The sequence below is a fragment of the Pipistrellus hanaki genome (assembly GCF_964339955.1).
Source record: "Pipistrellus hanaki genome assembly, chromosome: 9".
Taxonomy (NCBI): Eukaryota; Metazoa; Chordata; class Mammalia; order Chiroptera; family Vespertilionidae; genus Pipistrellus; species Pipistrellus hanaki.
This window is the reverse complement of record NC_140511.1, coordinates 72619010-72643805: the sequence shown is the minus strand read 5'-3', so window position 1 is coordinate 72643805 and position 24796 is coordinate 72619010. Positions and strand designations below refer to the sequence as shown.

General features: G+C 45.9%; 1 protein-coding gene across 3 annotated transcripts in view; it reads left to right on the top strand.

The window, feature by feature from the left end:
- Nucleotides 1-24796, top strand: part of PRR5L (proline rich 5 like) — a 121456-nt gene that overhangs the window by 38984 nt on the left and 57676 nt on the right. For 2 of the 3 annotated variants that reach the window (XM_084894464.1, XM_084894463.1), the window contains exons 1-3: nucleotides 15172-15327; nucleotides 18788-18898; nucleotides 21532-21727. The exons of the other annotated variant lie outside the window; for it this stretch is intronic. The gene's annotated coding sequence lies outside the window, so the exon portion shown is untranslated. Of the gene's footprint in view, nucleotides 1-15171; nucleotides 15328-18787; nucleotides 18899-21531; nucleotides 21728-24796 lie in introns of those variants that run through there. 3 annotated transcript variants of the gene reach the window in all.

The following is a 24796-nucleotide window of genomic DNA, read 5'->3' as shown; positions in this document are numbered from 1 at the left end:
CCAGGAACCCTGAATTTAACAGACTCTTTCTTCTCAGTATTCTGACTGCGGACCCTTCGCCATCCAGTCTTCCTGCCCCAGTAAACGTGGCTGCACTTCAGAAAGGAAGGGGGAAATATAAGTTCATTGATAGAAGGAAAGGAAGGAAGGAAGGAAGAAACCATAGTTTAAAATTCTGTAAGGGGGTACATGTAGGAAATTCAAAACTCAGAACATGGGGTTACCTAGAATTTTGGCACCAGATTTAATAATCATGTGATAGTTGTGTGCTATCATGTGCCAGGAACTGTCTTTATTGCTTTATAGGCACTCTGTTTGTAATCTACTCTGACACACTTCATTTTAGACTGTGACATGTAGCTACATTATTTGAAGTAACAGCACGGGACAGCCAAGGAGGCATCTGTTCTTGAGGGGAGGTCAGCTAGAATTATATCAAGAAAGTCTCACTCCAGAAGAGGCCATTTTAAGTGTTTTGGCTTTCTTTTTTGTTTTGTTTTTAATATGTTTTAATTTTTTTTCAGAGAGAGGAAGGGAGTGATAGAAACATCAATGATAAGTGGGGATCATTGATTGGCTGCCTCCTGCTCACCCCCTACTGGGAATCGAACCTGAAACCTGGGCATATGTCCTGACCAGGAACCAAAACCATGACCTCCCAGTTCATGGGTCAATGCTCAACCTCCAAGCCACACTGGCTGGGCAAGTGTTTTGGCTTCCTTAACCTGGAAGCCAAATGTTTTGGCAGTTAACTAACTGTCAGAAACGGGCTTTCCTTGATGACACTAGTGGCATGTTGATAGGTTTAGTGGATATTAGCAAGGGGCTCTCAATTACCATTGGTGAGTGGTGGTCAAGGGCATATGAGAGTTCAAGTCTTGATTGGAGTGACTCTTTAACTGTCTGGTGGTCTGAGGCTGACTCTAAACGCTTGTTCAGTCCCATCTCTGTACAAACCTCTGAACTATTGGGGACCCTCTCGTGTGTTATAAAACAACACACCCAAAATGGAGTTATGTGTTTGGTATGTAACCAAACCAAAACTTAACAATTCCAGTGTCAGTCTCCCAGAAATGGAATCTTAAATCAGTCAGGAATCACTTGAGGGAACTAGATAGGCAATGTGCCTGATAGATCCCTGGCAATCTCACAGGGAGAGTGACCTTGAAATAACCAATCGGCTTTTTTGCCTACTATAACTTTTTTGCCTACTATAAATTTTTTATTCCTGCACCCATCCTTCTGCCTGCAAAAGTTTTTCTATTTGTAAAACTCCTCACAACTCCTTTCCGTCTGCTAGATCCCATTCTGCAGAACTAGAGGGGCTTTTTTGATTAAATAAACTCTTAAGATTTATAATATGCCTCAGTTTATCTTTTAACAAGAAAGGCAGCATTTGGTCTGAACATCTAAAGAAGACATTGAGTAGGGGCTTCAAATGAGTATAGAGTACAGGTTGTAGAAGTTATAATATTCCTGTTTACTCGTAAGAGTTTTGCAAATGTTGGCAGGGTAGAGGAAGAAAAATAACCTTTCCTCTGTTCCAGTGGTCGGCAAACTCATTAGACAACAGAGCCAAATAGCAACAATAGAACGATTAAAATTTCTTTTGAGAGCCACATTTTTTAAACTTAAACTTCTTCTAATGCCACTTCTTCAAAATAGACTCGCCCAGGCTGTGGTATTTCATGGAAGAGTTACACTCAAGGGGCCAAAGAGCCACATGTGGCTCTCGAGCTGCGGTTTGCCGACCACTACTCTATTCAATTAGGTTCAGAATCTGGGGTATGTGAATTAAACTGACCAAAGACAGATCAACAGGAAAAAACGTTTATTTTGTATGTACGTAGGGGTTTACACACACACACACACACACACACACACACACACACACCACTCACACTCTCTCTCTCTCTCCCCCCCCCCCCCCCAAAGTGGTTGGGCCCAAGAGCTTACATACCATTTTAGCAATGAGTGATAAATTGTGGCAAGGTGACAAGACAAGGGACACTGGGTTTGGGCTTCTTGGGGCGGTAAACTGTGAAAAGGTAAACATACGGGGGAACTGATGGGAGAGAAGGGTTGTTATGCAGACTAAAGTCGTACTGCAATTCTGTGATGCAGGCTTTATTGTTACCTCCACTTGCTGCTGAGGAAACAGGTCCGGAGAGATGGAGACACTCATCCAAGGACACAGAGTCAGAATATAAATCTAGGTCATTTGACTTAAAAACCTGTGCCTTTCCACCATGCAGAAATAAGTTTTACTATTTTATTCTTGCTTTTACAAATATCACATGGTCACAGGAAAACTGGAAAACATGAATATATAAAACTAGAGGCCCAGTGCATGAATTTGTGCACAGGTGGGGCCCAGCCAGTCTACCCCGTTAGGGGAATGAGACTCCAGTGGTTGGCTGGCCGGTCAAACTCTGGTTGAACCCTCGGTTGAGGGGGAAATTTGCATATTACTCTTTTATTATATAGGATAGCCTAATTCTACTACTCAGAGAAAACCACATTAACCTTTGGTGTATTACTCCCAGGCATTTGTATGCATATTTAGTTGAGATTGTACAGTGCTTATGGTTTTGTCTTGCTTATTTAATGTTATAAATGTTTCCTTATATCCTTAACAATTCTTCATTAACATTATTTTAATGTGAACATTTCATCCTGTAATTGTGTCATACCACTGTTGTCAGACATCTAACTTTGTTCTGATTTTTTACTACCACAATAACAAATGGCCATCTCTGAGGGAAACCTCTTGTTTAGATTTCTTACTATTTCTTCAGGGAAGATTCCTGGAAAGGAAATTTATGGGTCAACAGGCAAGAATGTCTAATGGACATTATGAAGCATAAAACTAGACCAGTGGTCAGCAAACTCATTAGTCAACAGAGCCAAATATTAACAGTACAATGATTTCTTTTTTGAGAGCCAAATTTTTTAAACTTAAACTTCTTCTAACTCCACTTCTTCAAAATAGACTCTGCCAGGTCGTGGTATTTTGTGGAAGAGCCACACTCAAGGGGCCAAAGAGCCCCATGTGGCTCGCGAGCCGCAGACCACAGTGTACTCTGCCTCTGTGAACAACAAAGGCAAACATTAGTTTCTAAGACAGACCTAAAATCAAGATAAATTACTACTAAAACTGAGCCTTTTGACTAAGAATGGACAGACCAGCAGTTTACCTAGTGGTGCTACTTTTCTAACCAGCAGGGGGCAGCACAAACAAATACCATCATAGGTCCTTTTTGGCCATTGAACCTGTGTGTGTGTGTTTGTGTTTGTGTGTGTGTGTGTGTGTGTGTGTGTGTGTGTGTGTTTGCCAAACTTCCTTTGTTAAAATTTAGTAACAACGAAGTCATCAAATTTACAGGGAAGGGCCAGAGAGGAAAATCTATTTGACCTGAAAGATTTACAATGTGTAGGAATGTTCTGGAAAACGGACCCAGATGGCAAAGGGCTAAAGAGAAAAGGATCTTTCCGATGTGGGCTGGCTCCAGGGGCTAGGGAAGCAGGGCAGGGTGGGAGCAGCAGCAGAGAAAATGGTGTCGGTCCGTGGATTCGATGGCGATGGCGGCGTTCTGTGCTTTGCAAGAGTGAAGGCTGGGAAGTGACTGTATCGTCCCCAACAGGACAGCCAGAGGAAGGAGTCACATGCTCGCCAGCCCGAGGAAGACCTTTGGAACAGCAGGCACAAGGTCAACGAAGCAAGGAAGGGAGGTGTTAATGAATCACAGAGAAATGTGCTGTGTCTGGCAATGCCAAGGGGCGGGTGAGCCTCAGGAAGGAACAGGATTGCAATGCATTTGGAGCCGGGGTTGCTGACTGTGGGCCGAGGAGAGCATCCTCAGGAAGTCCGTGCATATTCCGAATGTGTGCAGGGCTCAGGGCTCATACTGAAAAATAAGCACCGTCTTCGAGGGGGTGGGGGGGTGCAGGGAGGAGAGCTACAGCTTTCGGGAATCTATACCCCCAAACGATTAGGAACAAGTGATCTGTGTATATTCTTCCATCTCCAGGACCAAGAGTGCTCTCTCCCCAGAGCTGACCCCCTTCCGCCCTGTCCCAAAGACACGTCTTTCCCTACAAGCAGCAAGCAGCAAGAAACCCAGCTAGATGGAGTGATGGGTGCACCAGCCTCACACCTGAGTGGTGGAGGGCTTAGCAAGAGGTGTGGGTGGGTCATATGAGACATGAGAGACCCAGGCTGTGCCCTGGGAAAGCTCAGTGCAGGCACAAAGGGGAGGTGACAGGAATCACAAGCCTGGAGCTGCCCACCTCACCCTTCTCTGCACGCGATTCCTGCTCTTCCTTCAGCCCACCCAAGCCCTGCCCCCTCTGAGCACTCAAATACCTGCCTCTCGGAACTTTCTGTCATCATTGCCCACTTGGCAACCGCTAAGCTGTATTGCCTCACATCATAAATGAGTCACTTCACACGTATGTGTCGCAGCCGCAACCGAAAGTGAGATCCCAGAGAACTGGGACTTTGTCTTCTGCATTCCCAAGTGAATAATTAATTACCAATGAGAAATTAATTGAAAACTAGTCCTAGATGCTAAATTCAAAGGGATTGCTGTGTTAGATGCCTTCACATAGAATTAAAGCTTAATAATATCCCAACATCCCTATAAAGTAGGTGTCAATATTCCCAGCTGCCTGCTGAAAACTGAGCTTTGGTAAGGTAATTAAGTAGCTCCAGTAATTAATGCAGTACCACGCAAATATACGAAGGGGCTGATCTTTTTAAGTCTCTCAGTGTCGAGCACGCAGTCAATTCAGAGTGAAAAATGAAGTAAAATGCTTTAGCACCCCTCTCTGATGAATTGGAGATTTTAAAAATTGTTATATCGAAAAGGAACCAAGTTAGCCCTAGCCGGTTTGGCTCAGTGGATACAGTGTGAGCCTGTGGACTGAAGGATCCTGGGTTCGATTCCAGTCAAGGGCACATACCTGAGTTACAGGTACAATCCCCAGTGGGGGGCGTGCAGGAGGCAGCCAATCAATGATTCTCTCTCACCATTGATGTTTCTATCTTTCCCTTCCTCTCCCTTCCTCTCTGAAATTAATTTTTTAAATATTTTAAAAATTAAAAGCAACTAAGTAAAAAAAAAAAAAAAGCAAAACCCAACAAACCATCTGAGCTTGCACTTGGCCCTCGGCCCTCTCTGACCTCTGTTTACCAAACAGGCAGCGGACTCACCTGGAACTAACCCAGGGCCAGCGAAGGAGGGGAAGCAGGAAGCCCTGGTCGGCTAGGGTTTCCTGCAGGAAAACCCAGGGGCTGACTGTCCCGCTTCCTTCTGGTCGATTGTTCACAGGAAGGAAGGAAAGGGGCCCCTGTTCTTTCTCCAGAATCCCGTGATGCCCGCTGTTGAGCAAGCAAGAATATTGATTCCCCGGCTCTACTGAGAAGCTCTCCCCGTCTCCCCTCCCTGGGGCTCGTAAAGAGGCGTAAAAGGGTCCTGGTGGGACGCAGCTTCCTTTATTTCCTCCTCGTGGCAAATGCAAGCAGGTGTAACTTTCACCCTTTAATGAACTCGTCATTTTTGAACCCGACTCCACACGAGGCATCTTGGGGTGGTCCAGAGGTAACTGGGGCTCATTCTTTCCTTTAATAACCAGAAGGGAAAAAAAAATACGACTAGATCCGCCTGTCACCACAGAGGGTTCAGCAAAGGAGAGAGACCAAAACCATCTCTGGCCCTGCGCTACTGCTTCCTGCCATCTGCTTTCTCTCAACAGCACAAGCCGTCCTCATTGGTGCTGGGGGCTCCTTCCAGCTCTCTGCACCATTTAGCCCCAGGATGATGAGGTTCTATGTAATTCTCAATGTTATGTCCTGTATTGGGGGGGGGGGAGGGGGGGACACGCTAGCAGAATTAGGTACATCACAGAGCAAGCACACTCACCTGCAATACAGTAAAATGGTTAAAAGTACAAGTTTCCAAGTCAGACCGCCCAGGTTCAAATCCCAGCTGTGCCTCCTGCCAGCTGTGTGGTGTTAAGTACGTCCCTTAACTTCTCTGTGCCTCAGTGTCCTCATCTGTAAAACGGGCATAATTAATAATACCCATGGGTTTGCTGGGGGTGGTCATTTGTGTAAGGTGCTTAGAACCCTGCTTGGCAATTACAATAGTACGCACTAGAGTAGGGGTGTCGAACTCAATCAGAGAAGGGGCCAAAATCTAAAATCCAGCCTAAATCGCGGGCCGAATGGTTTACTGAACAGTCATAAACTGACAATGTCATAAACTGACAGCGGAGTGCAGTGATGACAGCGCGGTGCAGGCCACATTGCAAGGCCTGGCGGGCTGGATTTGGCCCGCTGGCCTTGTGTTTGACACATGTGCACTAGAGAATCAGGTATTCAATAATTCCCGTAACTTCCAGGACATCTCTGCCCGTGGCCTGGTCAGTTTCTGTGTTGCTGGAGCCGGTGCTCCGGCCTTTCCTTGAAGGACCTCTGCTTTCATTTTTTTCTCTTGTAGGATCCTGGACCTCCCTACAGTGCATGTGGCTCAGGCTGCAAAGAAATCTTGTTACTTTATTATGGAAAACAGTTTTCGCTTCCTTTATTTCTACTCCCTCATTCCAGCGTGAGGCAGGCAACATTTCTTTTCTTTTCTTTTTTAAAATTTCTTTATTGATTATGGTGTCACATAATTGTCCTCATCCCCCATTCCCATCCCAAACCCCTCCCCATGTATGCCCACCCCCTGTTGCCCATGACCTCTGGTTAGGCTTATATGCATGCACACAAGTCCTTTGGTTGATCTCTCCCTTTGCCCCCACCCTCCCCTACCTTCCCTCTGAGGTCTGACATTTCATACCTAGAGATTTCTCACCATGCCTTTCCGAAGAGATCAGTCGTCCCCCCCCGCCCCACTCCCCACCCCACGAACAATAGACAATGCCCCTGACTGTGTCCATGATGCAGAAAGAGCTTGGTCAGTAGGGTTTTAATAATAGCCTTTGTAGGGGAGGAAAAACTATTTGTTTCTCTGCCCTCTTAGTTCTGAGCCTCGGGATTGTAAATGACAGAATAACAAGGGAAAGCATACATATTTTCCTGGATATTGATATTTTTACATGGCAGAGGGCTTCATAGAAAAGAAGTGATCATCTCAAAGAAACAGACTTGGAGGCCAACATACTATTTGAACAAATGCGAGAAATGGTGGAAAAAGGGATCAGACAAAGGAAAGGGGTGTAGGCTCCTCGGGGTGGTAAACTGCGAGAGAGTGACTAGGAAATATATGGGGGAAACTAGTGGAAGATAAGGGTCGTTTTATCAAGACTTATGTGTGCAGGCTCATCCCGTTGTCAACCCCCTGTCTTGGGTAATAACAATGTTTATCTCTTCCGGGTACCGTGGAAATGAATGCCCTGCTTTTAGGCAGAAAGGGGTAGTAGAGTGCGCAAGTCTGCTGACTTCAGGGAAACCACCATGAAGGGTTCTGAAGCATCAGGGGCTGTTGGGGGAAGGTGGAGAGAGCTTAAAGAGGAGGGAAAACGTGCCTCAGGTCACATACTAGGGGCTGCTGGTAACCCAGGCCAAGCTCCTGCATGTCACTCGGATTTAGCCCTGGAGAAAAGGAGGCGGATTAGGAGTTTCAACCTATAATTCAGGTGGTGATAAGGAGGGCCTGAGGGGAGAAAGTCTGTGTGTGTGTGTGTGTGTGTGTGTGTGTGTGTGTGTGTGTGTGTAAGAAGAGATTGCCGAAGAGTGAAATGAGACAATTGCAAGAGGTTTTTACAAGTAAACATAAAGCTTTACTTACAGAAGGATACCAAAGGAAGAGGGAAAGGGAGAGAGAGAAAGTTCAACTTTCAGAATTTGTTAAAACGAGAGAGTTTTAGAGCTACGAGGGCTCACCCCGAACCTTGCCCAAACACACCCCTTTTTCAGATGAAAAGTTGAGCCCAACCGCTTGCAGGAAATCATGTTAGTTCCAGGTTTCAGGGTCAAAGGTTAGATCCCTGGTCCTCCAAGCTGCATCCCTAATTTTTCCCTGTTCCTTTCATTGACATAGCAGGGCAGTGCTAACAGAGGAGCTTATTGTCCCTGGCCCATCTCAGTCACGAAGGCACACGTTTTAGGAAGAACAAACTCTTATATCAGGTTTCTTGGGCTCAGCACTATCGACATTTGGGCCAGGTAGTGCCTTGTGGGTGACTGTCCTGTGTGTTGGAGGATGTTTAGAGACATCCTAGCTACCAGATGTAAAGTGCCATTGTCATTTGCCCCTGCCCCCAGTTGTAAGAATTAAAATGTTTCTAGACATTGCTAAATGTCCCCAGTCGTGTGGAGGTGGGGATACCAAATCACCTCTGGTTGAGAATCAGTGCCTTGAATCACTGTGCTTACAATGAGCTCCAGCATCTCATGGACTAAAAACCCATAAAATCTTAAAGGTTGAGGGCCTTAGGTCATTTGTCAAGAATTAATATGTACTACTATTTGTAATACCTTAAACCAGGGGTCCTCAAACTTTTTAAAGTGGGGGCCAGATCACGGTCCCTCAGAGAGCTGGAGGGCCGGACTATATGAACTACTAATTCCTACTGTAACACCTCGGCTGCGCTCACTGCCCAAAAAACCTGGCGAGCCGGATCAGACTCCTCTGCGGGCCGCATGTGGCCCGCGGGCCGTAGTTTGAAGACCCCTGCCTTAAACAATAGAATTAAGTTAAATTTAAAAAAAGAATTAAATGATTAATATGTTCTGTTCTTTTAAAAAATGTATTTCTATTGATTTCAGAGAGGGAAGGAGAGTGAGAAGGAGACAGAAATATCAATGATGAGAGAGAATCACTAATGGACTGCCTCCTGCACACCCCACACTGGGAATCAAGCCCACAACCAAGGCATGTGCTCTGACTGGAATCACACCGTGATGTCCTGCTTCATAAGTCAACACTCAACCACTGAGCCATGCCAGCTGGTCTCCAGATAATCTTTAGTTCTAAAATTCTCTAAAGGTGATTTGTTTATTCATTCATTCAACAAACATGTATTGTTTAAGGAGTGGTAGGGGCTATGGGAGACTTTAGAGAGATAGCAGTGAATGAGATGGCTTTCAAGGGTTTAAAGCAAGATCAGTGATGTGACAATGAATGGTCATCCTTAGGATTTAAGGATGAGAGAACAGAAAGAAGCCAGAGAAGAACTCAACAGTTAGTGGATGTAGACAGAAAACCAGAGAACATCCCGCCACGCAAGTCAAATCTAGGATTGGACTGCTGAGAACATGGACTTCCAAGCCAGATGCACCTGGGTCTGAATCTCGGCTTGCTATGACTTGGGCAAATGCTTTTCTTAACCTCAGTTTCCTTATCTGTAAAATGGAAATAATAACAATACTCAGATCATGACTGTTTTGAAGATTCAATAAGATAATGCATGTAAAGTTCTTTGCACAGAGCCTGGGACCTCGTAAATACGCAGTAATTCTGCAGAAGCTTCTCTACGCAACTTTCAGCTCCTACTAGCCTACAGTCAGGAACAAAGTCATGCTTTAGGCAAAAGCACACTCACTGCTACTAAAGAGAGGAGGTAAGTCCATGGGCAGTTACTCTGGTTTCAGCCACCTGATTGGCCCTCATTTATGGCTTATTGGTTGTGTTTGAGGTGTCTTATGAATATTACAAAATACTTTATTTCCTATATGCACAAAAGTAATGAGAATGTTGAATATGCTACTTTACAGGAGATGTTTGCTCATAATGGAAATGCAAGTAGAGGTCATTTTTTTTTTTTAAATTGAAAGTCAGATCATGGAGAATTTGCACGTGCATTTGAGGCAAAGCGTTGGACCCTGGGGGCAATGATACATATAAAGTGCTTAGTAACAAGCTTGGTACACAGTGGGCACTCAAGAAATATCTTCCATCATCATCATCATGCAGAAAAGAGGGAATCCTAGAGTAAGTAAAAGTGATGGAGATTATGCATTCTACAGCTACCAGCCAGAGGCAAGGAAAAGTGTCAAGCAAGTTGGAAGAAATCTCAAATATGTGGCTAGGGTTGAGCATCAACCTCAGAAACCTCATGCAAATTTAAGAGCCAAATGAGGACTGGAGCCACAAGGGCTTAGCCCGAAGAAAATGGAAATTGCTACTTGGAGATGTTGGTTGTGAGCCATGGGCGTTCCATGAATTTAAGGCTCCTTTGCATCTGTTCCTCGTTAAAGTGAATCTTGGGTGATTGGGGTATGGATCTCATAGATCTCTGAGCCCTTTATGGAAACCATCTGGGAAGGGAGTGTCATTTGCCTCAACTGACTCCCAGACTGATGTATTTGAAGGAAACATGCCCAAGAGAAGGCTGTATGACTGCAGCTGAGAGAAACAGTAACTCCAGAGCATAAGCTAACACCTTCTCTTTTGGGGACATGCAAACTTAAGCGCTGCTTGGTCACCTTAGATCCGCAACAATTCATTTTTATTGACTAAGCAATAAGTGCTAGGCAGTGATCTAAGCCTATTTCTTGGCCTTTCGTCAAAACTCGATGAGCTGGACACGGCGATGCCCTCATGTTATACATCTGGAAGCTGAGACTCAGCTTGCTTCGGGGATCCATGTAGTCAATTGTGCAAGCAAGAGGAGAGCCAAGCAGTTTGGCTCCAAAGCCCCAGGCCATTAACAACTGGCCCTTTAACATTTAAAGGTAATTGACCTATTTTTATGTATAAAAGCTTCTGTACTATCATCATATCGCTATCAGGGAAACACGGTCATTGAATTGACGTCAAGGAGAATTATGACCAAGACAAAGCCATTTGATCCTTAAGTGGGTGAATTCTGTGAAGCTGACGGAAGTCAAGGGAGGTGAGAAAAGGGAGCCCTGGGTATATATGTCACTTCCAGGAGATTGTCAGAAACAGGTGAAAAGAAATAGAATTGTAACTACAAGGAGCAGACAGCCATGTAAAGGCTCCTTCTCCCCAAGGTGAGGGATGCACATTGGGAGGAAGGAAAGGAGGCTGGTAGAGGGGACAAGGATGAAAGGGAGGAAAGATGCTTCATGGGAACACGTGGGAAGGGATGGTGCTCAGGAAAGTTAGATTTGGAGATGATTTGGTCTTTACTCGTTCACAATCCCCTAATGAATCAGTGGTTAAATTTTTAGTAATCTGGACCCACCCAAACTGAAAGCCCACATCCTCCCGGTGTGGATGGTTCATTTTCTAATTATTAGAGGAAGTGGGTGTGCCTCTCAGAGCTGCTACTAAATAACTCTGTGGTCTTGGATTAGTAAGTCACTTCTTGTCTCTGAGCCTCAATTTCCCCAACTGTAACATGGCAGATTTAAACGAGAGATCCTGTGTCTTTTGCCAAGTAGTGACTTCTAGTAGGAATAGAAGAATGTCCTGCCCCTTTATGAAGGATTAATTCCCTTATGGTGTGATTCTTACCATAGAGTGAGAGAGAGGCCACAGTCGCTTCCCTTCATGCTAAAGAGAGAGGCACTTTGACCAAAACTGTAAACAAACCTATATGATACTCATAAATGCATATAATGTTCATTGAAATTGTCTAATTTGTTACTGGAATCCTAGGGGCCTAGAATTCTAAATACTATGAAAACGCATGACCTTTATTAGCCGTATACTTATCTGAGCCCCAGGAACATCATGGATATGGCTGGCTTGTTGCTGGAGAATGACATTATTATCATTTGAATGTCCAAGTTCACCTGTTGGTAGAGATATTACTGAGCTCCCTATGAGCCTAGTTCTCAGGAAGGAGAACCAAATGGTATATCTGTGTTGCCAACCATCAACCATCAGCAGCATCTAATAAGCAGAAGTACCCCTTGCCTTCAGAGCTATATGATTCAGCTCAGCTAATGCACAGAGTGCCTACTACGTGTCAGACGCCAAACAAGAAAATGGGGCCATACATACCAGTTTTGCTGATCAAGGACTGTAACCACAATACAAAACACAAAACAGGAAACCCTGACAAGTATCTGACTATCTGGCACGCGACCATTAGGAATACAAGGGGCGCAACCCATCAGCTAGAGGGGTGGGTGTATGCATTTGTATGTATCTGTGGTGTGTGGTCAGTGTGGATGCATAGGCTGAATAAGGTAGGTTTTGTGGTAGGCCTCCAGAGAGAACACCCGCACAAATCATGCTTTTATTGCGTTAGGGATCTGCTATTGCTCAAGACCATGTATACCTCATGTTCCAGCAGCACGCACACACACACACACACACACACACACACACACTCACTCCTACCTGTAGAGAGCCTTGCTGTACACTAATGGCTTTAAACCAGCCATTTGATTCAAGATGCAGGTGATATAATATTTCAGTAGCAGTTCTCAAAGTGTGGGTCAGGGGACTTCAAATTGCCCCTGGGACCCGTGCAGGCACACACAGGGCCCCAGGCTCCGTTTAATGCTCTGCTGCAGCTGCCTGGAAATTCTTAATAACCTTTTCTACGTGCTTTTAAATCTTCACCCGAGGATATTTTCCCATGGGTTTTAGAAAGAGTGGAAGAGAGAGAGAAAGACTGAAAGAAATATCAATGTGAGAGAAACATTAATTGGTAGCCTCCTGCTCGACCTTGACAAGGGCCCAGGCCGGGGAGAAGCCTGCAACAGAGGTACGTGCCCTTGGCTGGAATCGAACCCAGGACCCTGGGTCTTCAGGCTGATGCTCCCTGCTGAGCCAAACTGGCTAGGGCCTTAATAACCTTTGAGCAAGGCACCCCGCATTTTCAGTTTGCACTGCAAACTGTGTAGCTGCTCTTTGTTGATACCCTTTGGTGGGGCCTGTGAGCTTAAAACGATTTTAATCGTAAGAGTAATACACGAGAATAGTACATGATTGGCGTTTCCCACTTTCCTCTCGCACAAGTCCACAGTGGTGTTTTCTTGAGGCCACGTGACATAAGCATTGCTATGGAGTGAATGCAGAAGCGGATACGAGAATCCAGCTGTTTTGGCTGCAGGCAGGCTCTGAAGAAACTTCCAGAAGTAAAACCGATGCCACGCTTCTCACTGTATGCATGCTGCTTTTGGAAAATATCATCAGTTTTCATAAAAATATGTTACTTGTGTACTTAAAATTGTTATTAAAGGAATTGATGAATAATTTTAATTTTTTCCTCAGTTATTAATACATTAAAATATGGATAGATACAATTCACAAAAAAGAAAGGTGTTTTTTTGGGGGGTCCACCAATAAATTTTAAGAGTATACAGAGGTACAAAATGCAATATATAGATCATGTATCCTAGAAATGTGCCCTTGAAATCTATAGGATCTTATTAACCAATGCCACTCCAATAAATTTAATTTAAAAAATAAAGGAGTATTAAGTTCAAAAAGTTTGAGAGCCATGGTTCCATAGATAACTACTATTTCTACTAGAAGAAAGAAACCATGAAGGAACGCGATAAAAAAATAAATTAAAAAAAAAAGATACAGTAGGTTTGTTTGCTTATACTTGCTGTATTAGTCAGGGTTCCCCAGAGAACCAGAACCTTTGGAAAATGAATATAAGTGGAGACTTAGAATAGGAATCAGCACTCACGTGACTATGGAGGCGGAGAAGTCCCATGACCTGCCCCCTCTCAGGTGGGGACCTAGGAGAGGCAGTAGTGTCGTTCAGTTTGAGTCCCAGGGCCTGAGACCCGGAGGCCCCCATGTCCAAGGGAGAGAAGATGCTGTCCCACTGAAGCAGAGGGCAAATCCCCCCCTTCCTCTGCTTTGCTTTTGCTTTTGTCCCATTTATATGCTCAATGGACTGGACAATGCCCATCCACATCGGGGAAGGTCATCTTCTTAGTCTACCCATTCACAGGCTAATCTCTTCCAGAAACATCCTCACCGGCACACCTAGCAGTAATGTTTCATCAGCTCTCTTGGCATCCTTTAGCTCAGGCAAGTTGACACAGAAAATGAACAATCATACTTGTTAATGCAGATAAAGATATGTCTATCCAAAGATGAGGCCCAGAGATCTTCTTCTCCTTACCTTGAACTTCTGCACAAATTTCCCAACTGTCATCTAACACAGTGTTTCCCAACCTTCTCTCATGATGAGAATCACCTGGTGGAGTTGTTAAAACACAGATTCCTGAATCCCAACTAAGAAGTGCTAAACTAGAATTTTTGGGAACATATAGGTAAAATTGTATACTTAACTAGTGCTCTAAGACAGATTTTATATACAGAGCACTAAGTTAGGTATGCAATTTTACCTATATGTTCTCAAAAATTCTAGTTTAGCACTTCTTAGTTGGGATTCAGGAATCTGTGTTTTAACAACTCCACCAGGTGATTCTCATCATGAGAGAAGGTTGGGAAACACTGATCTAACACAATGCCCTTGTTTTTACTTGTTTTTCTCCTTCGTAGATGTTCCAGAGGGGCAGCTTTGGGGTTCTATCTGGGCATTGGAGCTTTCCAGATGGAGGGGCTGTTTAGAGGCAGAGAACACCCCTCCCCTTGGAGGGTTCCAGCAGAAGCTAGCCGCCCACTTCTGGGGGGTATTGCCCATTTCTGGGGGGTATTGCTCACTTCTGGGGAGTGCTGCCTACTTCTAGGGGGTATAGCCTACTTCTGGGGGGTACTGCCCACTTCTTGGGGGCGCTGCCTACTTCTGGGGGATGCTGCCCACTCCTGGCAGGTATTGACCACTTGTGGAGGGGTGCTAGAGTGGAGTTGAGCAGGAGGCAGAGAATTGAACAAAGTGACCTGAGAGGTCTTTGGCACGTCTGGAATGTTAGTACATGGGAGAGTGTTTTTCCTGATCACATCCAAACTCACAGGGCTGAAGTAGGAATGAGTGGGTACATAACTTAAAAGGATGAGAGAGAGAGAGAGAGAGAGAGAGAGAGAGAGAGAGAGAGAGAGAGAGAGGCTCTTCTGCCAGCCCCAAGCAGTGGGTAGACACCAGAGGACCTGGTCTTGCCCAGAACGGGCACCAGCTGGGAGGAGAACTTTCTCTGGGTGACGACTGTGAGGGACAATGGGGTGGGCAGGGCAGGGCGCAGTGGGAATGAAGTGGCATGTTCTCATTCTCATGACTCTGACTCACTGAGAGTGACATTTTTTAAAGCCACGGGCTCTCTCCCTTCCCTTTTAGGGGCCTTTGTCCTCTACTTTTAGCACCAACGTGCTGACGTGCTTTCTCCCCGCTTGCCCTTTGAAAATCCATCTTTGCTGTTGGTAGTTCAGCACAACCGCCCCCCCCCCACCCCGCCCCGGGGAAGAAACAAGGAGATCCCGAAGACCCTGTCTTTACTGCAAGGTGCAGCTCTCCCACGGAGGAAATCTGAGACAGCGGGTAAGCGAATAAGGCATTTGGGTGGGTGGATAGGAGCTTTCTGGAATTTTGCCATCCGTGCCTACTGTTCTAAAGGGGTCATTGATTATGTCTGACCTCCCTTCTCTGCATCTACCTTCCCCTCTCCATCTCCATTCTTCTTCTTTTCTCCCAAAAAATCCTTTATGAAGCCTCTTGTTATATGCCAGGCATCGCCTACGTAGCGTACTGGGGATTCTGAGATCCGTAACGCTGTGTTATTCATTCTGTAATTTTTTAGCAGAAACACAGGTGAGCTGATCATTGGGACAGATGGAGGCAAAGGCTACAGGGGAAGGAGAACCAAATGCTAGGGCTTCCCACCTGGGATGGAAGGAAGCACACTCCTGGCCTTGCTCCTGGAGGGAAGTGGGTCTTTAATGGGGAACGAGAGAATGAGGTGCTCCAGGTGAGAGAACGAGGTGCTCCAGGCCCTGAAAGGGGAGGTCACTTGCCCAGGTCTGCACTGGTACATTGCTCGGCCAGCACTGACACCTGGTTCCACAGCCTGGACCCTGGACCTAAACATAAGCAGCTCACCTGGCACAGGGTGAGGAGGAGGAAAAGGAAGAGTGACCAGGCCAGTTTGGTTCAGTGGATAGATCATTGGTCTGTGGACTGAAAGGTCCCAGGTTAGATTCTGGTCAAGGGAATGTACATCTGGTCAAGTTGTGGGTACATCCCCAGTAGGGTGCAGGAGGTGTGCAGGAGGCAGCTGATTGATGTTTATCTCTCATCAATGTTTCTAACTCTATCCCTCTCCCTTCCTCTCTGTAAAAAAATCAATAAAATATATATTTTAAAAAGTGACCAGGAATGAGACAACCTCACACAGCAGCAGCCCTTTAGTCACTCAGGTGAGCAGGCTGAGGGGCAGACACCGAGGGACCAGAGGCCAACAAAGCCGCTTCTTGGAAGTGCTGGTAGCTTGTGGACACATCATAAGCAGTGTGACATCCACCCATTGTGCACCTGCCCGGGCCAGAACAGACATCACTCTCTCCCTCCGGAGCTCTTCTCTTCCTGCCTAGCTCGGGGCAGACACCGTGCTAAGCAGGACTCACTGTTCATGCCTCAGCATCGTTTCTGGAGGTGCTGTGGTTGCCGCTTCTCACCGCTTCCTCAGAAGACATCCTAACAAAAACCCCCGACTCAGGCCTTTTCTCTCTCCTTTCCTTCCTCCTGTTCCCCCGTCAGAGGTGCGAAGAGCTGTGCGCTGACCCAGGGCAGGTTTCCTGCGGAGAGGGGAGGCAGGAGCCTGTGGAATCAGCAGAGTTGCGGGATGCCCGCCAGCCAGCTCCCTTGTCAAAGGCAGTTGGTCAGTCCCCTTTACCTGCCTGACGCCAGGCTGAGAGCTCACTCTCCCAGAACCAGCGGGCCCAGGGGAATGGGCCGCCCCTCCCACAAGAATGCAAACAAACTATTGGCTATTAATTTCAAGTAGGAAGGACAGGAACCCATCCAGCCAGGAAATCTAAATTGAAGAGTGATTAAGTCATTCAAGCTCCCTGGCAGGGTTTAACCTCCAGGGCAGCAGATGGCTCTGCATTCCTCTCAGAGACTGTTTTCTTGGTTTGTTTGTTTGTTTGTTTGTTTTGTTTTGTTTTTGGTGTGTGTTTTTGCCACAGGTCTTGGGAGAGGACTTCACCTTTCAGTGAGGGACCTCCTCGTTCTTATCTGGCAGTTCTCTGGGTGGGTAAGCATGAGGACGAGGGAGCCAGACTGATTGGGTTTGAATCCTGCTCTGCTGGCTGTGAGACTTTGGGCAGATTATTGAACTCCCTGTGCCTCAGTTTCCTCATCTGTGAAATGGAAATAATAATAATAGGGCCAGCCTCATACTGCTGCTTTGTGGTATGATGAGAATGGCATTAGTTGATATTGGTGACGTGCATCCAACTATGTAAACACGTTTAAGAGTTAAACTAACAAAATAAATACAATATGTAGCTGTGGGTGGTACTTGCTTCTCTCTTGTCCTTCTCTCAGGATGTCAGCAACTGGACAGAAGGCGTAGATTTAGCAAAGAGGCTTAAGGGCCAGGAACTTTGGGGTCAAACTGTCTCTGTTTTAATCCTGACTCCACCACTTAATGAGAAGTTGTCAGAGAATCTCTCCGTTTCCTTGTCTATAAAATGGGATTATGGCTGTACCTATTTCCTAGGACGGTCCTGGGGAATGAGCTGTGTCCAGGTCTCGTTATAGTGCCTGGAAATAGGAAGTATACACTACATGTTAGTTATTATTTTCGATCATTCTGAATAACAGACAGCAGCAACAGTGCTGTCTAAACACAGCAGTTTTAACGGCACATGTTAGAGTAAGGCCAAAGCTAACGTACTGAGCACATGTGGCCGCGGCCCCAGCCAGCTCCTAGAAGCTGGCCGTGTGCTAGTGAATGAGCCACTTGGCAGCGTGGCGCGGTGTGGCCAAGCTCAGCTGTCCCGCCGCTGACTCCTGGCTCTCCGGCTTGCTAGAGGCGCGATGTTGGGCAAGTGAACATCTCCAAACCTCAATCTGCTTCCTTCCTCCCACTCTTCCTTCCTCTAATGAAGATTTATGGAGTGTCGACTCAGTGGAGGCACAGTGCCAGGCTCTGGTCTGCCCCTGCGGGACAGGTCAGGGATGCATCCCAGGCAGCTGTGAGGATTTGAGGAGTCACTCTCTGCTGGGACCTGGGGCCAGTGAACCCTGCTCATGCTAAGCTCCTCTCAGATGTCCTCAGCTCACATCTGTGTTCGGTTCCATCATCCCTTCTCTGGGCTGGTTCTCCAGCCCCGATAGGGGTTTGGACGGGTCCGGGGAAATCATGGTTCAAGGTTACTAGTTTTGTTTCTGTAGTGGCAAGTGAGTGGGGATATTTTTCCCCCCCAGCAAATTTAGGATCTTATGGGTAGATTAGTCATCCAAGAAATTAAAAAAGCAGAAAGCACAGTCTACTGAGTAGACTCAGTTAAGATTTCCCCTTGATCTTATTTAGTCCCGGGCTCTTTTCAAAGCAAACTTGACCAACGTACAGTTCTTCTGTCTAGGACAGGATTTCCCCAATTACACTGTGGAACACTAGATCCTCAACTGTTAATAGTATTCCATGGAAAGAAATGAAATTATTGAACGTTTCTCTCCTGTAGACCACCTCCAAGTTCTTTTTTTTAAAAAAATATTTTTATTTTTATTGATTTCAGAGGGAAATAGAAACATCAATGATGGGAGAGAATCATTGATCGGCTGCCTCCTGCACACCCCATACTGGGGATTGAGCCAGAAACCTAGGCATATACCCTTGACTGGAATTGAATCCTAGACCCTTTAGTCCGCAGGTTGCTGACACTCTATCCACAGAGCCAAACCAGCTAGGGCCAAGTTCATAATATACTCAGGCATATTATGCTATTATATGCAGTATTTCCAAACATTATTTAACTAAGGGATCTTTCTCCAGCAACACTGGCCACATCCTTCCTCGGAGACCAATTTAAGAAATGTCCATCTGGGAGAACTGAGATAGACTTCATTGACGGAAGCCAGGCCGAAACACCCAAACTCTGGTAACGTGAGTATCATATTTATAAGGAGACGTGAAACAGGTGTTGAGTGAGGGGCTGGTGTGTGTTCTTGTCAGACCAGAACTGCCCCAGTTAGTGTTGGAGAACGAAGAGAGAGTCTTTGTGAAGGGTAGCCATCTCCACACCGGCACTTTGACTGGGGCTTACTTTGACTGGGGCGGACACCAGGCCCTGCCAGGGACAGTTGTTCGGGTGCAGTGGTCGGCAAACTCATTAGTCGACAGAACCAAATAGCAACAGGACAACGATTGAAATTTCTTTTGAGAGCCACATTTTTAAAACTTAAACTTCTTCTAATGCCACTTCTTCACAATAGACTTGCCCAGGCCGGAGTATTTTGTGGAAGAGCCACACTTAAGGGGCCAAAGAATTGCATGTGGCTCAAGAGCCGCAGTTTGCCGACCATGGTAATCTAGCAGAGGGGCCATCTTGGCTCTACCCACTTTCTACTACTGCAGAACTCTCCTCATTTCCCACATTCAGCAGGGAGCCTCCTGGCAGTTGGTGGTTTGGATGAGAGAATATTTATTTATCTTCCCCAAACAGCTCTGCGACTTCCTCTTCCTAAACTGGGAGGTCACGGTGACTAAAAGTCGGGAAGAACTTACAGTGGGAAAGAAAACTGAACTTTGTGGTTATTTCTACCTCTGAAGAGCTGTGTGACCCTGGGAAAGGACTAAACCACTTATTTTAGTCTCAATTTTCTTCATCTGTAAAATGGGGATAATAGTAGCGTGATGTCATAGTGTTGTCTGAAGAGTGAGAGTTGTAATGGCAACTACACTGTGTGTGTGTGTGTGTGTGTGTGTGTGTGAGAGAGAGAGAGAGAGAGAGAGAGAGAGAGAGAGAGAGAGATTGTGTCTTTTCTCCTTTTAAAGGGGCCACTAATCCCATCATGAGGGCGCCATCTTCATGACCTCACCTAGCCCTCATTACGATGGAGAAACATCCATGTGAGGAAGACACATTGATTGGTTGCCTCCACACGTGCCCTGACTAAGGCTGAGGGGGTCAAACCTGCAACCCAGGTACGTGCCCTTGATAGGGATCGAACCCATGACTACTTGGTGCCAGAGCCAGTGTTCTAACCACTGAGCATGCAGACCAGGGCACAGGGGGCAAGGAAAACAACTGCTCTTTCTCTCCGTCCAGTGATACAGAGTGTTGGAGAGGAACCACCATGAGAGAGGATTTTTGGGGGGAAGAGGGTCCTCAGGGGAAAGCCAGGGTTCAGTTAGAACAACGATTCTCAAAGTGTGGTTTGGGAACCCAGGGAGTCTGTGAAAACTGTCAGAGGATCACCAATCCAACTCTGTGTTCATGCTAATCCTAAAATATCTTTCAGCCGTTCATTCTCCTTCTCTCAAAAATGCACAGTGGAATTTTCCAGAGGCCAAATGATGTGTGATAACACCGCAGATTGAATGCAGAAGTGGTTGAGAACCCAGCTGTCTTCTATTATACCAGAAATTAAAGAGATTCGCAGAGATGTAAATCAATGCCATTCTTCCCCTGACTTAGAAAAATAGTGATTTTTCATAAACTCTGTGATAGTTTTATTATAGTTATTTTATAATAAATTAATTTTAATGTTTCATTTCAAATCCAGGAAGTATTGATAGACATAACCCCCCCCACACACACACACAAGCTCTTTGGGGTCCCCAATAATTTTTAAGAGTACCCTGAGACCAAAGTGGGTGAGAACTGCTGAATTAGGGCACAAAGGCCAACAAAATGTTCAGAAAAAAAAGGTGAAGATATATAAGAGATTTTGCTGCTGATGGACTATGAATTGCAGAACAATAGTTAATTCCAATGGGTTAAATCTGAAAAGAAAAGAAAAAACAACAACAGGATACACACTGTTAAATGTGTATAAATTTTTTCGGGCGACTTCTGTACAATCAGATGGAATTCAATACCAGCCCTTCAGAATGGATGACAGATATTTCTGAAGACGAAGAAGAAACTAAAAAAAACCCAACATACCGGAAATACCCAATTGCTACCAAGAAAAGGGTGTGAAAACTGTTTTATTTGTATCATCCAAACTTCTTCTAAAAAACAAACTTCAAGGCTCTCCATTTCCTTCTGGGAGTTAGAAAGAGAGCAGAAGGAAGGAGAGCTATTTCTCGTTTGTGCGTTAAGCTTTGCTGCTGGAGCAAAGGTCACTGATTTTACACCCTGTTGTTAGATCAGATGCTGAGCCTAGTCTCCAATGGTCCCGGTGTCATGGATGGTGCAATACTGCTGATGTACAGTGAGGGCTTATGCAAGTGTTATATCTCAATGAGTATTTCTCATGAGTAACTACATTAACTTGTTTTATGACTGCAGCTCCGAGGGCCTGAAAAACTGTGTGTTTAACACTGCCCAGGCCGGGGACCTACCTGTACTCCTCACCACCTCTATGCCAGGCATCAGCAAAGGGTCTTTCCAGGGCCTCTGTGTGTCCCACCTCCATGAAGGAGCTAAGTTATGGAAGGGTGTGAGGCTTTCCTTCCCTGGCATACATTTTTTTGACACAGTATGAGACGCTGAAGTATTATGGAAGGAAGTCCAACCTGGAGATCAGACCTTGAACACCTGAATTCAGTTTATTTCCTACCTCTTATAGATCAGATCCCAAGGCATTGAATGCCATGATTCTGTAAACCGAAGTGGGTTTCCCTAATATTCTGAGATGGATGCAGTCAGGCCTAGAAGGAGAGCAGTATCGCTCAAGGGCACTGAATTGGCATCTGGGATCCCTGTCCTGTCCGTTCTTGTCTGTGGATAACTTTGGGCGAACACCTAAGCCCGAACTCAGCCTGGTAAGTCTTTGGAGATGGACATGCGTCACAGGATGGCGTGGGCAGGCACTGTTACGGGAACAAAGGAAAAGTAGCAGAACAGGCCTCTGGGTGCACATGAAGTGGATGGTACTTTGGATCCTAAGGCCCTCGGGGCCTCTGCTTCTTTGCCCTGGCTTGAGATGTGCCAGCATCCCTTCTCTAGCTGCATCGCTGGCAGGGGAATAGGTGAGTAGGTTGGGAACAGGAGAAGCAGGGAGTAGGGAGTGCCCGGGCTTGTGGCAAACTGGAAGCTCCATGCCCTGTCTAAGGGGAGAGGGGTGCCCCAGCTCTAGCTGACTGTGATCAACACCAGGTCTTCCAGGGTGTTCAAGGCAAGCCGAAAACCATTAAAAAAAATTTTTTTTTTTGCATGAAGTTTTCTGATGGTTTCATGTGAGCAATTATTATTATTTTTTCAATTGTTGACACTCTGGGGACCAAAAGATAAACACAGAATGTACCTTTACCTGGTCCACGGGCAGCCCACCTGCAGCTGCTGAAGTCTGGAGTTCAGATGATCATGACGTCTTAGCTTTTGTTCTGGATTCCTGCTACCGTGTGTGCGCGGGCAGTGCGCAGGTTCACATTCCTGAAAAGGAATCTGATGGCTCAGGGCACCTTGTGCACGCCAGCGTTTGTCACAAAGTTTGGCTGCATTTGGGTCAACTGCCTAAAAGGGGCTGCCGGAAGCTTACCTTGTCAACAGGGACTGGGTTTGGGCCAACATCCATTTCAGAGGCTGGTGTGCCTAATATAGGCCTAGAATTTCCTCGTCCATAAATGAGTGTTTAAATAGAGTGATCTGTATTGGTTTGTCAAAAAAAAAAAAAAAAAAAATCTGTTTCCTAATAAGAAAAGGCAAGATTCCAGTGACCTTTAGTTTGAATTTTGGTAAAAACTTGGGTGATGACAAGTACAATATATTAATCATCCTGAGGGCAAAGTTCTGATTTACACCAAAATGCCAGCTTCTTATTTTAAGAAAATTCTGTGTACAGCCCAGCCAGTGTGGCTCCTTGGTTGAGTGTCGCCGGTTCCATTCCTTGGCAGGGCACATGCCTGGCTGCAGGCTCGATCCCCAGTAGTGAGTGTGCAGGAGGCAGCTGTTCTTATCCATGATTCTATCTCTCTCTCCCTTTCCCTTCCCCGCTCTCTAAGAATCAATAAAAGCATATTTAAAAAAAAATTAGCAACCTCTAGGTGAGAAGAGACTTTAACCTCTATAAACCTCTGTTCCAGTCTCTGAATATTCTTTTATGGCATCTCCACAGAGCTGGCATTGCCAATATTGTGAGGGAGTGTACTTCTCCCAGAGGGAGCTTCTTTTATCCTTGGATAGGCCTGGGGAGTATGTTTTAGCTCCATGGTCAGCAAACGGCGGCTCACGAGCCACATGCGGCTGGCTCTTTGACCCCTTGAGTGTGGCTCTTCCACGAAATACCATGGCCTGGGTGAGTCTATGTTGAAGGAGTGGCGTTAGAAGTTTAAGTTAAAAAAAACGTGGCTTTCAAAAGAAATTTCAATCGTCGTGCTGTTGGTATTTGGCTCTGTTGACTAATGAGTTTGCAGACCACTGTTTTAGCTTTTTTTTTAATTGCACAGTGCCCAACCGGCCATAAGCACTCAGGATAGAATAAATTTGCTAAAGGAATCCACTTATCCCTTATCATCATGTCCTGGTGCACGGGATGTGCCAGGCACTGGTCCAGAATTCGGGGCAGTATCCGTGAACAGAAACAAATCCGTGATCTCGCAGAGTTGAGCTTGCCTGGGAAGTAAGAAGTGGTTGCAAGTCGTTTTCCAAAAAGAAGTAAATTATGTGATATGTTACAAGTCACAGATGCAATGGGAAAAGAAAAAGCAGAGTGGAATGAAGGTGGGGGAGGGAGGGAGTTACCATTTTAAACAGACCGGGTAGGATGGATCTCACTGAACAAAGGATTTGAAGGAGACTAGGGAATTTGCAACATTTAATGCATGTTCCCAAGCCAGTCTTCCTACCGCCTTATAGACATAGTTTCCTTTTTCACCTCCCGGGACCTGCGGGATCATTGTAGTAATACTAGCTTAATATCTGCTAGACCTGGGTAGAAACTCTAAGCAGTTTCTCTGTTTGAATTCATGGAATCCTCTTAATCACCACCCTAAGCGATGGCTGCTATTGTTATACCCATTTTCCTGGTTGCAAACTGACACGCAGCACAGTTAAGGAACTGGGCTCTTCCCTGCAGCTCAGAGAAAGAGGTGGCACCCAGGCCTTCACCTCCTGGCTCCAGGCTTGGCGCCTCAGCCCCTGGACCAGCCGCCTGGGAGACATAGCTCGCATTCCCTCCAGCCCGCACTGCCCCCTCCAGCCTTTCTGTCTCTCCCAGGCACGTGCCTGGGGCCGCGTTCCTTTCACCCTGTGTGATTCCCGGGATAAGATTTAAAGTATCTCTCCATCATGCCCGGTTTGTACTGAGAATACCTGAGCTTTCTCCGATGTCCCTGGACAAGTGGGGCACCCAGAGCTTCCTCAGTCCCGCTCCCCGCTGGGGGCACACCCTGACCAGCCCCTGACTAGGCATTGTAAGGCCACAGGGATAAAAATAAACACGATTCTCTCCCCTCCTCCCTGCAGGGCTGACTTAAAAAGACATCTCTCTTTGCTTCAGCAAATGTCACTGTGGTTTCAAAGACCAAGTGTGATGTGTCAGTGGGCAGCATTTTTAAAGTATTTCCTGCTCAACCATAGGGTGACATTGTGCAAGCCCGTGGGTCCTGAAAAACAGCTGCATCTAATTCTCAACACCTACAAAAAAAAAAATTTATAAGTTTTGAAAACAATTTTACGTCGTTTTTTAATTTTGGGATTGGTTGGTTTTCTGTTGTTTCAAAGCTCCGAGGGACCTTCCAATTAGTGATATCTTTGGCTGGAGAGAGAATGTGGGAGCTTGCAAAGCGCTGAGCAGACCCAAGGGGCAGACCTCACCAAAGCGATAACTTTCACAAATGCGCTTAGAATGAGGTCTGGAGTGGGCCAGGGGGCTGCTCCTTACAACAGCAGAC